Genomic DNA, 16,842 nt, shown 5'->3' with positions numbered 1-16,842 from the left:
CAGGGTCCAGCTGCATGGCCTGCCTTCTCCACAAAAACTCCCCTGAACCCAAAGCAGCCATGTCCCTCCCTGTCCTGCACTCCCACAGCATTTCATGTGTCCCTTTTTCAGGAAGGATCACCTACAGGTATTTCCACATTTCTCCATTTTCAGTGTCTGTCACTGAGTTCTTCGTCTGTGAGACACATTCTCAGAGCCGGTTTTCTGATCTATAAAATGGGAGAAATGGGGATAATAAGCAAGCAGATAATCCCCTACCGCAGTGCCTGGCCACAGGAAAAGCTCATTAGGCTAATTCCCTTTCGCCTTCTTCCTGAAGGGACCACTCTCCTTTCACTACAGGGTGTTTTCCCATTACTGCTCTTTGGGGAAGAGGGGAGCAGCAGGAACCCCCCCAGGGACATTTCTGCTCATGGGTGTTTGCCTTCTCCACACACTGACCTCTGTGGGGTACTAGCTACTTGCAAAGAAAAGTGGTGTCATTTGGGCTTTAAAGAGACAAAGAACTGGCCAGGCACGGTGGCTCACACCTGTAATCCCAGCAGTTTGGGAGGCCGAGGTGGGCGGATCACCTGAGTGAGGTCAGGATTTCGAGACCAGCCTGGCCAACATAGTGACACCCCATCTCTACTAATAATACAAAAATTAGCTGGTCATGGTGGCACACGCCTGTAATCCCAGCTATTCCAGAGGCTGAGACAGGAGAATTGTTTGAACCTGGGAGGCAGAGGTTTTATTGAGCTGAGATCACACCACTGTACTCCAGCCTGGGTGACAGAGTGAGACTGTTTCAAAGAAAAAAACGGGACAAAGAACTCACACAGGTACTCCTAAGTGGTCAAACTGCAGTCAGCTTGTCCTAGAACATCTAAATCTCCATCTATTTTTAGGATCAGAGTTAATTTTCTGGCTTGGTGTGAGCTGCCAGGATGGGGGAGGTAGTTGAAAGTAGATGGTGTTTCACTCCTAGGTCTCTATCCAAAGGAAATGAAAACAGGGACTAGGGCAGGTGCTTGTACACCCATGTTCATTGCAGCAGTATTCACAATAGCCAAGAGGCAGAAGCAACCCCAGTGTCCATCAACAGATGAATGGATGAAATATGACATACACATACAATGAAATAGGCTTCAGCCTTATAAAGAAAGTAGTTCTGGCCAGGCACGGTGGCTCATGCCTGTAATCTCAGCACTTTGTGGGGACGAGGCAGGGGGATCACCTGAGGTCAGGAGTTTGAGACCAGCCTGGCCAACATGGTGAAACCAGGCATGGTGGTGGGTACCTGTAATCCCAGCTACTCAGGAGGCTGAGGCACAAGAACTGCTTGAACCCAGGAGGCAGAGACTGCAGTGAGCTGAGATCATGCCACTGTGCCCCAGCCTGGGCAATAGGGAGAGACTCCATCTCAAAACAAAAATTTTATATAAATGAGGCACCTGCAGGTCTGTAAAATATCAGGTCACTTCCCCACAAATGCTGAATCTGTCCCACCCCCTACACATCTTCAGCATGCCTCACCCTTGCTTAGCAGGTCCAACTTAAAAAAAAAATTACCTACATCAGAGATAGACTTGTGGCCCATGCCAAACTTCAGCTCCATATATTTTTTTTAATTTTGAGGTAGGATCTCCCTCTGTCACCCAGGCTGGAGTGCAGTGGCCTGATCGTGGCTCACTGCAGCCTCAACCTCTTGGGCTCAAGTGATCCTCCTGCCTCAGCCTCCCAAGTAGCTGGGACTACAGGCACACACCACCACCCCCAGGTAATGTTTTTTTAAAGTTTTTTGTGGAGGCAGGGTCTCACTATGATTTCCAGAGTGTTCTTGCACTCCTGGGCTCAAGTGATCCTGCTGCCTCAGCCTCCCACAGTGCTGGGATTACAGGCATGAGCCATGTACCTGGCCAGCTCCATTTTTAATAGTTGACTCTCTTCTTGACAGATGCTTTTTTTAGGTAACTTTTATAAAGTTCCAAAATAATAATAGTTATTGGCATCCATCCTTTCTCTTTTTTAATTTAATTTTATTTTTATGTTTTTATTTTTGAGATGGAGTTTCGCTGTTGTTGCCCAGGCTGGAGTACAATGGCATGATCTTGGCTCACTGCAACTTCTGCCTCCTGTGTTCAAGTGACTCTCCTGCCTCAGCCTCCCGAGTAGCTGGGATTACAGGCATGCACCACCATGTCTGGCTAATTTTTTATAATTTTAGTAGAGACATTATAATTTTAGTAGAGACAGGGTTTCTCCATGTTGGTCAGGCTGGTCTGGAACTCCCAACCTCAAGTGATCCACCCGCCTCAGTCTCCCAAAGTACTGGGATTACAGGCGTGAGCCACCATGCTTGGCTTTTTAAAAATTATTATTCTTTATTTTTTGAGATGGAGTTTTGCTCTGTTGCCCAGGCTGGAGTTCAGTGGCACAACCTCTGTCTCCTGGGATCAAGCGATTCTCCTGCCTCAGCGTCCCCAGTAGCTGGGATTACAGGAACCCACCACCATGCCCAGCTGTATTTTTAATAGAGATGGGGTTTCACCACATTGACCAGACTGGACTCAAACTTCTGACCTCATGATCTGCCCGCCTCGGCCTCCCAAAGTGCTAGGATTACAGGTGTGGACCACCACGCCTGGCCATCTTTTCTCTTTTAAAAAGGAGGGCAAGGGTGTAAGTCAGGACCCAACACACAGGTATGGACAGGTGGGCAGAGAGGGAAGGTTCAGCCAAGCCAGATGAAAGGGCTCAGGGGCACGTCCAGCGCCCAAGGTGTGAAGCCAGCATCTTGGCCTTGAAACACTAGCTAGTCAGCTCTTTCCCCAGAGAGAGGCCCCTCTGGCTCTTGGGTATCTCTATCTGCTGAGGAAAAGGAAAGGAAAAAAAGTGATGTGTATCCGGCACATTTGCTTTTTCTTTTCACTCCCCCCATTATGTAATAGTCACAGAATCCTGTTCATGCTCCTGAAGGATGCTTCTCGTCAATCCTTCATTCAGGGCTCCACTGGGGACCTCATTATCATTGGTCTTCGACTCCCTAACAACTGCTCCCTACTCCTCCAGCCCACCTCCTAGGGACCTGAGGCTGGGGCCAGGGGAGGCTGTACCTGTCATTCCTAAGCTGAGAGTGGGATGCAGACACTCAGTGACTTTCAAGGGAAAAATGATTCCTTCACCCCAGTCCGTCTGCAGCCTCAGGGCCCACTCCCACCATGCACCCAGCACCAAAGCCACATTTCCTGAATAGGCCAGGCCTAGGGACAACTCCGTGCTCTTATTCACACTGTTGCCTCTGTGCCTGGCTTTCTTTACAAGTCTTTAAGGTGTTATAACCCCATTTCTGCAAACAAGGTGTTATAAAAGATGGGTCCCTATTACCAGGGTTCAGTATAAATTTCATGATGACATAAGGCATGTGTTAAAGAATATGCTTGATTGGGGGAAAGGTGAACTTACCAAGCCAGGGCCTGCAAAATAAATGAAGACGGAGGTCCCTGAACCCATCCATCCTCCCACAGAGAGACACACGGGGTCCAGGGAGCTGCTGGGCCACACTATGGGTCTATTTAGCAATGGAGGTCCCCACTGCACCTGTCATTCTTTTTCCACATCCTACAAATAAAAAAAACTCAACAGTGGTGCAAGGCAGTCTGGATTTGCCAGCTGTTTAGAGCAACTGTCTGAAAGTACTAACTGCCTGGCCCTTGGATTCCACAGGACAGAAGGGACCTTCTTGTCAGGGGAAGAACTGCTAAGGCCGTGGGCTAGGTTCAGACGTAGCTTATCCTGTAGAGAGGAGATAGGAAACTCCCACCCAGTCCCAAGCAACCTAGAGAAAGCCCCTGGGGTCACTTTAGACAATTCTTCTCCTTGTATCAAGTGAGAAAACTGAGGCTCAAAGCTTGAGGCAAGTGGGAAAGATCACATACCTAGGAGGTGCTGGAGTGCAGATTCCAGACCAGGCTCTTCCTCCCATGATGTATATCACAATCACCCTCGTTGTCCAACCCACGGTCCTCTGCAGCTGTGTGCAGGCCTCTCTCATGGAGTGGCCCCATGGAGTCAGCCTACCATAGGCATCTCAAGTTTATGGGAGGTGAGGGTCCTGCCCTCCTGGGTTCTCCAGGATGACTGGAACCAAGAAGCAGCCTTGAGGATACCAACAGTACAAGTTCAATTGTGCTGCCTTACCACCTAAGATTTCCAGATGGCAGGGTCACTTTTTCTAAGTTTGGTTTCCCAATTTTTGTGCCCCCCTCAAAAATCTGTGCATGCTCAAGTAAGTGCAGCTGCTTTAAACACTCATCTCCCTTTCTCAGCACAGCAGAAACAGGGGCTCAGCACAGGTAACAGTGAAGTCCTACAGTGGGATGTGTGTGTGTCCCTATGTGGGGTTCTGGGTTGAAAAGCCTGGCAGGAGAGTTTAATAAATATGTCCTTACCTTTCACAGGATTCTGTGCAGTTTTATGATAGCCAACCTATATGGGTCAAAGGCTGCCAGAAACTGTGTATCTCTAATAGACAGCAGTTAGAATACATAGCAATGTATACCCTATACTTGCTGTAATGTCAAAGTTTCAGATAATTTAACACAGAGGAATTTCAAAAGTAGTTTAAACACATGCACACCATCATAAAATGGTGTTAAACCTGTCTTTCATTGGCCCGGGTCTGGAGGTTTCAAGACGTATTTATACCTCTCACCTCTCCTCCTCCCCAGTCCTGGGCAGTCTTTTACTGCCCCATTTGGTCGTGGTACTAGCCTTGACCCTGATCAAAATTATTTAAAACAATGATACTAGCCTGGGCCCTAAGGACTCGTGTGTCCTCTGATTGGCCTCCATATGGAAGACACTCCTTGGTTTCTGTTGTTTGCTGGAATTATTTTGCCGTGTTGAAGGGACAGCTTCATGCATCCAGAGACTCCATCTCCTCTGCACAGCTGTGGCAATGTCAGCCCTCAAGGTAAATGCAGTCAACACCATGGGAGAAATCCCCAGTTGGAGATAAGAGACTGTGAGATGAGGATAACATTCCAAATAGTGCAGCAGGCATTTGGAGGTCCAGCCCAAGAAATTCCGGAGGGCATGCAAATTGCTGCCAGCTACAGTAGATACTGGGATATGTGGACAGATGGTCTGAGGGTGGATGATTCCAGAGTCATTTCAGGAATACACACTGACCCTCCCAGAAAGCAGTTGGCAGGAAGAAGGCCTGATGAGGATCCAAGAGTGACCTTGTGGTCCTCAACCTTACTGCCTTAATAATGGGTGGAAAACAACCTAAATATAAAGGCATTTCTTTTTCTCCACTGTGCTTGTCTTGCTCTATCTGCAAGTCTAGGGACAAGGCCTGCTGTCTGGGATGTCAGAGAGCTAAGATTCCATTCTTTAATCATCCTGATTTGTAGTCATCGGGACAAGGGATTTGAATTACTATGCTATCATCTCCTTGGGCTAAAATTCATCAGCTACTAAGAATCTTTTTTTTTTTCTTTTACATACAACTTTGCTCAGAAGGCTACTAAGAATCTTAATGGAAACATTAGGTCTGATTTTCTTTTCTTCCATAACCTCTATTTTGGGGGCGTAGGTATTCTTAAAAAACTACTGTTCAATAATCCAGATCTGCTAACCTATCTATAATCTTGTTATGATCTTCTCCGTCACCATCATTACTCCCCAGATCACTTAAGTCCCCCTACTTGCACACCTACTACCTAGAGAATGTTGTTTTTAAAAGTCATCTTTCCTTTAATAGATAACTGCACAGAACAGCAAGGAGGCCTTTGAGGGAGGTGGAGCGTTATGCTCGTCATGGAATTTGGAGAGCAAGCTTGCGTTTGGGAATTCAGCAGTCAGCAAAGGTGCAGGTCCTTTTTTTGGAGACCTGTCAGTCCTCAGTTGAATATCAGAGTACACTCCTGACCTGCTGCAGTTTGCATTCAGTGATGACCTTTCCAGCAGGGTGTGTTGCAATGGCAAGCTTCCCATTGGCTACATGAGCCTCATTTGGAATCAGATGTAATTAGGTCTTTTCTGGCTTCCCACCCTATTCTAATTATTAGTGTACTTCACCTAACCTGAGTCAGCAGCAACTGCCTCAAACTCTCTGCATCCCTTTCTACTTAATCTAAGAAGTTTGCTTGACTAGACAGTAAATATCAATGGCTAAAAGATTCAGAATTTCTCCTCCCCTTCTCTGTCCTCTCCCATCTTTTTTCTTCCTTGTCAACTTATGTGATAATAATACTTTGATTTTTTTTTTTGAGACAGTTTTATTTTTGTTGCCCAGGCTTGAATGCAATGGCACAATCTCGGCTCACTACAACCTCTGCCTCCCGAGTTCAAGTGATTCTCCTGCCTCGCCTCTCGAGTAGCTGGGATTACGGGCATGTGCCACCACACCCAGCTAATTTTGCATTTTTAGTAGAGATGGGGTTTCCTCCATGTTGGTCAGGCTGGTCTCGAACTCCTGACCTGAGGTGATCCCCCCTCCTCGGCCTCCCAAACTGCTGGAATTACAGGCGTGGGCCACCGTGCTCAGCCAATACCTTGATTTTTAATCATCCTTTTTATCTTTCCAGTTGGTGTCACACCTTTGAGCTCATCTAACGAAGGACTTTAGGGACAGGAACGGGGGGCAGGTTGGAGGGCTGGTCTGAGTGCCCTCAAGATGAGAGCATTTCCAAGACAGGGTTATCTGCTTAGACAGTTGTCCTGACCCGCTTCCCATGTGGGAAGAGAGGACAGAGCCCAGGCAAAGCTTCCTTGTAGTGGAAATGACCGAGGTCTGGCTCTCAGGATGAGCAGCTTTGATGAAGGTCACTCAGAAGCTGTTGGCAGGTATGAACTCAAAACCTTGCTTGCTCTCATCCTACACATCCCCATGTGTAGGGTAAAACTTCTCAAAAGTTTTAGTCACAGAACCTTCACTTGAAACAAAATTTAAGCAGAATTGCACTGTTTGGAGCAGATAGCATATAGCAGCTGAGTAACTGAGAGCCAGGAAATGTGGGGGTGCCAGGAATAGGCTTCCCCTCATTTTCCCCTTTCCCCATCACCTGTCCCTGCAGTACCCCCACCAAACATCCCCAGGACCACTGCCCCCAAGACCACACAGCCTCCTTTAATCAAGGGGCAGTATATGCTGAGCCTTCCCTATCCCCGATTCCTCTTTTCCACAACCAGAGAGGACAGATGCTCCCAAGTAAAGGAGCTGAAATTCAAGTCAGAGACATTCCTAGGGGCTGTTTACTCGGTGTTCCATGCCTAACAGGTTCGGGTATGCCCTCTGGCTGCATTATGCCTCTGACAGTCCAGCAGACGCTGCCAAGAAGCAAGGTTGGCATTAGGCAGCAGGGTCACCACCGCAGACATGTGGCATCTGATACCTGCCCACCTGCTTGACCCTTCCAGCATGTCTCTCTTCCGCAGACAGATTCCTGGCTCCGTTGTCTGGGGTTTCCTCATGTCTTCTCATCCTTTCCATACTGCTTCTGCACTGAGTCTGAGATCAGGGCAGCATCTCAAATTACACAGCAGGGGTTTGGGAGAGGAGAGAAGACACGGAAATGTTAATACCCAAGAAAATCCTGCTTTTTAAAAAAAACATTGGGCAGCACTTGGCAAGCATCCAGCAGTGCGGGTAGTGGACGCCACATCCCTTTGCACTTAATCTAACAGGCGTGTTTGACTAGGCAATCTATATCTTGAAATCTCCTGGGAGCAGTGAGAGTGTGCCGGACCCGGAGTCAGAAGCTGGTTCTGCTTCCAGCTCAGCGGCGAACAGTTCCAGTGACCCTCAGCAAATGTCTTGACCCTTTAAACTTGGCGTATATTGTTAATAAAATAAAATGTCATTTCCAAGGCCTCTTCTAAGCTCTACCTTTGTGTTTAACAGGCCACTGCTAGTTACTGCCTGGCAGTCAGTCCTCAGCCCCCTTCAGAGCAAAGGGGTCCAGGAGGCTCTTTCAGTGCGGTTGTTCTGGACAGTGTCCTGCATATTGAATGAAATCAGCCTTATGACCTTGCTCAGGCCAAATGCAACCACACAGTGGACCAAGGGAAATGAGCCACCAGTCAGGTGGCCCATAGCCACTCTATCCAAAGGGGGCCCTCCTTATTGACAGTGACCAGACTGAGATTCTCTCATGCCAGGAGGATGACTGAAATTCTCACAGAGAACATGCTGGAGTAACCCAGGAAGACGTGGTAATCTGAACAAGGATGGCCATTGCTCCATTTCTGCAGGGCACTCCCATAGGCCAGCTCCGGGAGCCGGAGGACCCAGCACTCAGTTTCTCATGTGGCCTTATGGTCAGCACCTGTCACCAGAGGAAGGTCAGGCCCATCTTGTCCTGGCAACCCAGAATTACGTAGTGGTGATGATTCCATTCTATCTTGCAAGGAGGTCATGATGTGTAGGAGTTAAGACCTGGGTCTTAAACCAACTGGGATTGTAAACCGGGTATTGGGGATTACTCCTTGTTTCTAACCATACAGTCAGGATTAATTCCATGTGGGTCAATGGCGCAAACGTTTCTTCAAAATCAGGAGCCCTGGGTAGATTATAACTAATAAGGTGACCTTGAAAAAGATGCTTGACCTCTGTCTCAGTTTCCTCGCCATCTGTAAGTACAATGTTGTTCAATCTACCTGCCTCCTAGAGCTGCTATAGAAAGAAATCAAATGTAATCATATATAGGAACATACTCAGGCATATACAATGGACTAGATAAATAATTGTCCTTAAAACTCAGAGAGTGAGGGGCATGAGACAACAGATCATAGAACTAACAGCCCTCACTCAGGAATCAGACTTGATTGAGTTCAGATCATGGCTCTGCCGATTCCTACAAGAGTGACCCTGAGGCCGGGCATGGTAGCTCACATCTGTAATCCCAGCACTTTGGGAGACTGAAGCGGGTGGATCACAAGGTCAGGAGTTCAAGACCAGCCTGACCAACATGGTGAAACCCCGTCTTTACTAAAAATACAAAAATTAGCCAGGCATGGTGGTGCACACCTGTAATCCCAGCTACTCAGGAGGCTGAGAGAGGAGAATTGTTTGAACCCAGGAGGCGGAGGTTGCAGTGAGCCAAGATCACACCACTGTACTCCAGCCTGGGTGACAGAGAGAAACTCTGTGTCAGAAAAAAAATAAAGAAAAAAAGAGTGACCTTGGACAAATTACTTAGCCTTTCTAGGCCTCAGTTTTCTCATCTGTAAAATAGCAATAATACAGCACTTACTCTATAGGGTTGTTAATTAATGTATGTCAAGCACTTAGGGAAGTGCCTAGCATATAGTAAATGCTCCCAAATGTCTATTATCATAAAGAACACCATGTTCCTCTGGCCAGAAGCACATTGTGTGGGCTCCCACAGCCTTCCTGTGCCCATAGAAGGGAAGCACTTACTGTGGACCTTGGCTTTCTTGAAAGAATGCCTGGTGGGTCCTCCTCCAACAGAGGTGGTTCCTGGCCTCCTATTCTGGCACAGTTGACTGTGAGGACCACGTGCAACTTCCGCCTTTCCAAGAGCCTCAGTTTCCTCCCCTAGAAAAGAAAGGCATTGGTAACGTCCTATCCCACAAATGGTCATTTGGATTCCCTCGCTTGTGGTATCCTGGACAAAGCCCCTACTCCATGATTTCCTGGATGTACACCCTACCACAGACGGACGCATGAGCCCACGCATGCCACCGAATCAGCTAGAGAAGTTGAGGAAACAACCCTGGCCCTGAAGCACTCCCTCAGGAAGACATGGAGAATTATTTTGGCTTTAAATACCTCTAAAGAAGGTTTAGAAAAGGAACTTTCCAGCTTTTCCTTTGCCTTTACGTTTTCTGGTTGGGAACATAGAAATTTCCTATCTTGAGTCCAGAAGGAAGCGAACATTTTAAAAGAGAGTTTTGTTTCCAGAACACAGTCTCTTCTCTTTAGCAAAGCCCTTAATTGGAAACAGTTGTCATTGACCCCGTTGGCATGCCCCGGGGTAGGGAGGGCATGCACCCAGCCTGCAGTGACTTTGCTCCACCATTTCCAAGGAGACAGCCTGAAGAAGTGAGGCCTGGATGCTGGGGCCCTTGCTAGGCTGACCAGCCTGCTTGGTAAAGGGCCAGGGCAGAGGGTGGTTTCAGCCGAGCACACTTGGTTTTCTGCAGACAGTTCTCATTCAGGCTGTCCAGACGATCATCTGCACGACCCCTAGAAAGGTCCCCTCTGAAGGAGGAGAACAGGAGAGGAAGAGGGTGGCCATTGCACTTAGAGCGACTCTTCTGTGTTGGGTTAGCGGCTGGCTGGACTTCTGCACTTGGCTGCAGCCTCTAGCCGATGACACATTCATACCCAGCCAGAACGACAGCCTTGGCTGCAGGTGTGGATTTCTTAACACCCAGATGTGAGCTGTGAGTGACACATAGCAGTGACCAGTTCCTAATATTTGCTCAGATGACATATAAGTCTTTGTCCTTGAAGCAGATTCGAAGCCAAACCTTGACCTCTGTCACCCTGGCTTCCACAGATGCTTGCTTCATATGTCCTAAGGTAAGAAATAGCACAGCTCCATCCTTGAGCCTCACCACAAACAAATGCCAATGTGCAATCCCAGGAAGTTTCTGCATTGGGAAGAGGCTGCTGGAGCACTTGCAGTGAGTGACCAGATCACTCGGGCCCTGTCAGATGACTCATGTCACATTCCTCAAGGAGAAAATTACACTCTTTATCTGTGGCCGAGGGGAGTAGGCATTGAGGTTTTCACTGTGGAGGTAAAAAAAGAAATGTTTTGTAGATTTTACCTTTTTTAACCTCAAAAATATTTTTAAATTTAAGATGTTTTCTGAGGTAGAGTCTACGTGAGGTGTGACATGGTAATTGGGAATCTTGCCATCCAGCTAAGCTAAGGCCTATGGAACATAATTCACTCTTTCCTTCAGCAAATATTTGAACAGTATAAAACTAAAACAGCCGGTTAAGCAATGTGCAAAGTTCTCCCCCTGAAACGCAGCCTGGAGTCACAAGACTTGATCACTGGTCCACAGCAGTCAGAGTCCAGTTAAGACCTTCAGAGACTGTAAAGACAGGACCCATTATGGAATCTCACCCCAAGTTAAAGATAACACCGAATTGCATTTTTTTTAAGCATAAGGGAAGGAAATCAATGATCTGATTTTTCCTATGATGAATGTTTCAGCAGCAAATGATCTCCACCTCTCCCATCTTCCCACCCCCGATTATTCCCATCCCTCCAACTCCCTCCCCCAAAATGCTCATCCACCAGAGGAAAGTGGGGGTGGGGGAGGTGTTGCACTTGAGTGACAGATGTGAGGTTATGGCTAGAAAGTGAGAACTCAACCCAGGGGAGAGAGAGAGCGACTTCCTTTCACAGCAAAGTGGTCTAAAGTAGGCCAAGGCAGCTGGTTGGGAGAGGAATGAGAATTCTCAAGAGGAGATGAAACTGATGCCGTAATCTCAGAGTGGGGAAGACACGGCAGAATTTAATTTGGGAAGTTTCCGTGAAAGAACTGAAGCTGTTGGAGCCTATGAGAGAGTAATATCGGAATGAAATCGAAAGAGTTGACGTGAAGGCCATGCAGAAAATTATCTTGATTCTTCCAGGAAACTAAGGACAAAAGCAATAATTCTGATTCCACAGAGAAATGTGTGTTTTGGGGGAAGAGTGGGGGGAAAATCGTTCAAGGAGAAACATTGGCTTTTAAAGTCACTAGACTCAAAGATGGGGTTGGGCCCATGGAAGGGAACAGGAAACTAGAAAGGCTTGGAAATAACTTGGTGATATTTTTGGTCGATACAAACTGAACTTTCTTTTTTTCTTTTTTTGAGACTGAGTCTCTCTCTGTTGCCCAGACTGGAGTGCAGTGGCATGACTTCAGCTCACTGCAACCTCTATCTCCCAGACTCAAGCAATTCTCCTGTCTCAGCCTCCCAAGTAGCTGGTACTACAGGCATGCACCACCATGCTCAGCTAATTTTTTTGTAGTTTTAGTAGAGACAGGGTTTCAACATATTGGTCAGGATACTCTCAAACTCCTGACCTTGGGTGACCCACCCACCTCAGTCTCCCAAAGTGCTGGGATTATAGGTGTGAGCCACCACACCCAGCCTATACAAGCTGAACTTTCTAAACTCTAAATTCCATGGTCTTTGGTGGACTGTATCCTAGATTTGCCTTCCCTTAGCTATGTGCCAAGAGGTTGGATGCAGTAGGCATTGTGTGGGAGGGGCACTGTAGGAGCCACAAAGTGGAAAGACTGTGAATCCCAGGGTGCCCTCTTTGGAAAAGCCATTGGGAGAGGGTGACCTACCACACAAGGAACGATGTAAAGTGGCTGGAGGCTTCTGCTTGTGATTATCCTGAGGCCAGGTCTTCACATATTATGTCTATTTGTTTTATTTATTTCTCTCTAAGTTTCTTTAGCTGTTAAAAAAAAAAAAAAAAAAAAAAAAAAAACAGTTCTCAAAGCAAGGTCCCTGGACCAACAATGTCAACATCACTGGGGAATTTAGAACATGAAACAATGGTCTGCCTGGCCCAGACCTACGGAAGCAGAATCTTTAGGGGTAGGGCCAGCAATCTATATTTGAATAAGCCCTTCTTGCAATCTTGTTTGAGAACCACCTGTTTAAGCAAAACGGCAGACCCATTGCACTATCAGAGTCTTAAATATTTCACCCTTGTGCTATTTATGGGTCTATTTTTGGCTTTTGTATTTAAACTGCCTTTGCAGAAATAGACAAGATTTCTGTGCCGTAGAACTCAATGTTTCTGGAGTTATTACGCATATTACCAAATTCACAATTTTAACACTGGGGGTGAAGAGAAGGCACAGCAGGACCGGCATGTGATTTGATCAACTCAATCTGCCTTCTTTTTCTAGGGTGAGGGGAGTGCAAAACAGTACAAAGAGATGTGGGGATGGAGGCTTTGGCTGAATTTGGCTCCCCCTGAGCTGTTCGTCTGAGGCAACTGAGAAGTGTCCTTAAGACCTGCACCAGCTGGCTCTTGCCTTTGGATACAAGTGCCCAGAGGCCGGCATGTGATCTGCCAGCAGCAGCGAGGCTGCTCACATGCTTTCCATCTCCTTTTCCTTTCCAAATTCAATTATCTTGCATTTCTCAACCCTGAGTTTCCTCTTTAACCCCAGGAAGAATGGGATTTTAGAGCCTGGAGACTCAGTTATATAGTCATCCCTTAGCCTCCTCTCCCCTCCCAGCCACACATTCTGACTAGCACTCTCCCTGTCTGGGTTCCAGACCTGCCAAGACATTCCAGGACAGAGGCGATTCCTTCCTGCTGGCTGTCCAGCTCTGGTTGTCAAGCTAGGTATGTGAGGCCAAGCACAGGTATCTGTTAGAAAGGCCAAGAGATGCGTGATCCCTGCAGCCTCTGGCACGTGCAGAGGAGCAGGCAACTGGGGCTTGTGCAAAGCTTGGAGACGGCACAAGGAGCAGGAGAAGACTGTGTGTTATGTAAGTGAAACTGTGGGTTGCGCGCTGCTATTCACCTGTTGCTAATTAGGGCACTGCCTGTCAGGACTCAGGCTAGAAAACATCTTCCTCTGACCCACGCTCACCTCGCTGTCAGAGTGAAGACATAATAATCCAGCCTAGGCCTGGCGCGGTGGCTCACACCTGTAATCCTAGCACTTTGGGAGGCTGAGGTGGGTGGATCACCTGAGGTCAGGAGTTCAAGACCAGCCTGGGCAACATGGTGAAACCCCATCTTTTAAAAAATAAAAATAATCCAGTCTAGAAGGGTTCTGTCCAAAAGAAGAATTTATTGAACCATGTGGCATGTTAGGTACTGGGGATACGAGATGAATAAACCAGGGGCCCTGCTCACAAGGAACTCATGATCAAGAAGAGGGACACAAGTAAACAGTTGTGTACAATCCATGTGATAGAGAAAGCGAAACTATCTTCAGTGTATAAAAATCCTGCACTGCTTTGAAAGTTGAGTCAGGCCCACCAGAAGCCCTTCCACAAGTGTGTTCTAGGCAGGGAGAACAGTAAGCGCAAAAGTTGGGGAGTGGGGCTGGGGTTCTCAAATCTTGAAATGGCAAAACCAAGCTAAGGTTTCCATGCCAGATACAGAGTCAGGAGGGCTGCTTCCTCTGGACAGGCCGGAATAAGACTCAAAATATGAGTAGAACCCAAGAAGAAAGTAGGTAGGAACAGGTAAGGACACGGACAGAGAAGGTGGGGAGAAGCGGGGGTGGACAGATCATGAGCTAGCATTGAGGCTTGTCTTTGTGAGCCTCTGCAGCGGACGCTTGGGAGCAGGAGCAGAGCGTACAAGGCAGAGTCAGAAGAGAGGCAGCTGGAGCCCAGAAACAATTTAAATACTCCCCTGCCCTGCCCTACATGGCCTTCTGTATCCAGGAAGGCACTAGCAGGAATGAGAGGGAGAATCCAGAAGCAGAGAACTGAAATCTGCCCTTTTGAACACAAGATAAAGTTTTGAAAAAACATCAGGGAGCAAAGAATTTACAAGGGTCGAAAAGTTTATGAAGCAAAAAAGAATACCCCAGAGACATGTTTTGTTCTACTTCCCGACCTACAAAGAGATCTCCCTCAAGTGTCAGGCTGTCACCCCAGCTCTCTTCCTCTCATGGCCCCATCACCTGGGCTGTGACTTCAATGACCATGAACACCCTCAGTCTCCAGACCAGCCTCTCTCCTAGCCGATAAGTGCTTACTGGACCTTCACCTTGAACCCCCATGGATGCTGCAGCCCTACCATGTCCAAAACTGAATACACTATCACCAGCCCTCCCTGCCGTCCCCTTGCCATTGGGCACTAGCTCAGGGAATGGTACCTCAATTCACCTTAATGCCTGACCCAGAAATCCAAGGAGACCTCTCTCTCACCTCCTCCTTCTAATCAGATTACTTCCTAAGCCACTCTGGAACCTATTCAGCTTATGTTAGTTTGCTATTTCTGCTGTAACAAACTGCCACAAACTTGTGGCTTAAAACAACACAGGTTTATTATCTTACAGTTCTGAAGGTCAAAAGTCTTACAATTGGGATGTCAGCAGGGCTGTGGTCCTTTTGGAGGCTTCAGGGAAAAATCTGCTTCCTTGCCTTTCCTTGCTTCTGGAAGCTTCCTGCATTTCCTAGCTTGTGGCCCCTTCCTCCTGCTTCAAAGAAAACAGCAGAGCATTGTTGGAGCTCAGAAAACAATATCCCAAAATGAAAGTCTCAGAAGGAGCCTCAGAAGCAAAACTTCTTCCCTGACCTTTTCCTGCACTCCTGTCCCTTAGTCCCATTCCCCCTGAGGCAAGCCACAGAAACTAGAATCCCTCTCCTCCAAGCTGGATCACAGAAACCAGATCATCTTTTCCCCAAAGCCAGCAATAGAACCTAAAAATATTTCTCTTACTTTCCCTCTGCCTTTCTGTGTAATAACTGGCCATAAGGAAACTGTCTGACCTTCCTTGTTTGACTGAAGATCATAAGATCCCCATTCCAGAGAGGGTCCTGCCCCATTCCCAGAAGGAAGGAATGCTGCTCAGAGAGAACAGAAGAAACTAGGCAGCCAGGACTTGCTGTGTCCCCTCTCAGTCTATTAGTGAAGCTGCCTTTGCAGAAATGATGACAGTGAGAGAAATCCGACATAGAAAAATTATGATAGTGAGAGAAATCTGACATAGCTGACTCTACCTTGTTTCTGACCTCAAGATATCTTTGTTCTTTCCTGGGTATAGTCTAAGCTAACTTTGGGAGGAATTTAGTTTATAGTTTAAACAAAGATGTTAACAGCTCCTTCTCAAAACTAACTCTCTCCTTGCTCAGGAATGACAAACTGCCTTTGTAAGACTAATAAATCAGCCACAGGTTAGAATTATGGTTCACAAGTCATGTAGCTGAAGGTCACAAGATTTGTTACCTCCTCAATTGCTCCTATAGATAATATCACTATTGCAAAACCTAAAATTGGTGTTTGAGGTATCTTTCAGACCTTCAATTTTGATAGTCCAGCTATTGCCATCCAGACCAGTTATTCCATACCAGGAAACTGGCTCTATTTGTCTTGTGACCCCCTACCCAGGAACTGACTCAGCACAAGAAGACAACTTCAATCCTCTATGACTTCCTTCTCAACCCCACCAATCAGCATACCTATTCCCTAGCTCCCTCTCCACCAAACTGCCCTTAAAAAACCCCAGCCTCTGAGTTCTCATAGAGGTGGATTTAGGAATTGTCTCCCATCCTTTTGCTTAACTGGCCCTGTGATTAGTGAACTCTTTCCTTGCTGCAACACCTGCTGTTCTCAGTAAATTGGCTTTTCTGGGCAGCAGGCAAGAAGAGCCTATCAGACAATTACATTAGGATTAGATCATAACATTTTTGTCCAGTCATATTTCTACATGGCTGTCCATACTTTTCTGATCCTAAGCATAAACATCTCCTGTATCTGTGTTATATACAGAACCTTAAGTAAATAAGCCTTAAATATGTTTATATGCCTTTTCACCGAGTAATCTGCCATTTGTGAGTTGATTTTTCAGCAAACCTTCAGAGAGCAAAAGGGAAATTTTCCATTGTTTCAACAAAGTTCTCATTTTTCCATCTTTTAAGGATTTTTGTGATTACCTTGGGCCTACCCAGATAATCCAGGATAATCTCCCCATCTCAAGATCCTTAACTTAATTCAAGTCCTTTTTGTCTTATAAAGTAACATTTTCACATGTTATTTTATAATCAGGCCCTCACCCCAGCTCTCTTTTAGGATTAGGAAATGAACCTCTTTGGGGGACCATTATTCTACCTACCACACACCACTTCCTACCCTGTACCACTGCTAACATCTCCTTCATTTGGAG

At 46.8% G+C, this 16,842-nt stretch overlaps 1 long non-coding RNA gene across 1 annotated transcript; it reads right to left on the bottom strand.

Annotated features, from left to right (window-relative positions):
- Positions 1 to 2,345: 2,345 nt before the first annotated feature.
- LOC103788000 (uncharacterized) lies at positions 2,346 to 12,642 on the bottom strand. Its single transcript, XR_613803.5, has 4 exons — positions 12,319 to 12,642; positions 9,785 to 10,753; positions 9,413 to 9,550; positions 2,346 to 7,519 (listed from the first exon to the last, which is right to left on the bottom strand). It is a non-coding gene; the product is annotated as an uncharacterized LOC103788000 (long non-coding RNA).
- Between the last annotated feature and the right edge of the window lie 4,200 nt (positions 12,643 to 16,842).

Source organism: Callithrix jacchus, chromosome 14, assembly GCF_049354715.1.
Source record: "Callithrix jacchus isolate 240 chromosome 14, calJac240_pri, whole genome shotgun sequence".
NCBI classification, from domain to species: Eukaryota; Metazoa; Chordata; class Mammalia; order Primates; family Cebidae; genus Callithrix; species Callithrix jacchus.
Note: the sequence above shows the minus strand (reverse complement) of the source record. Positions and strands in the feature narration are given on the sequence as shown.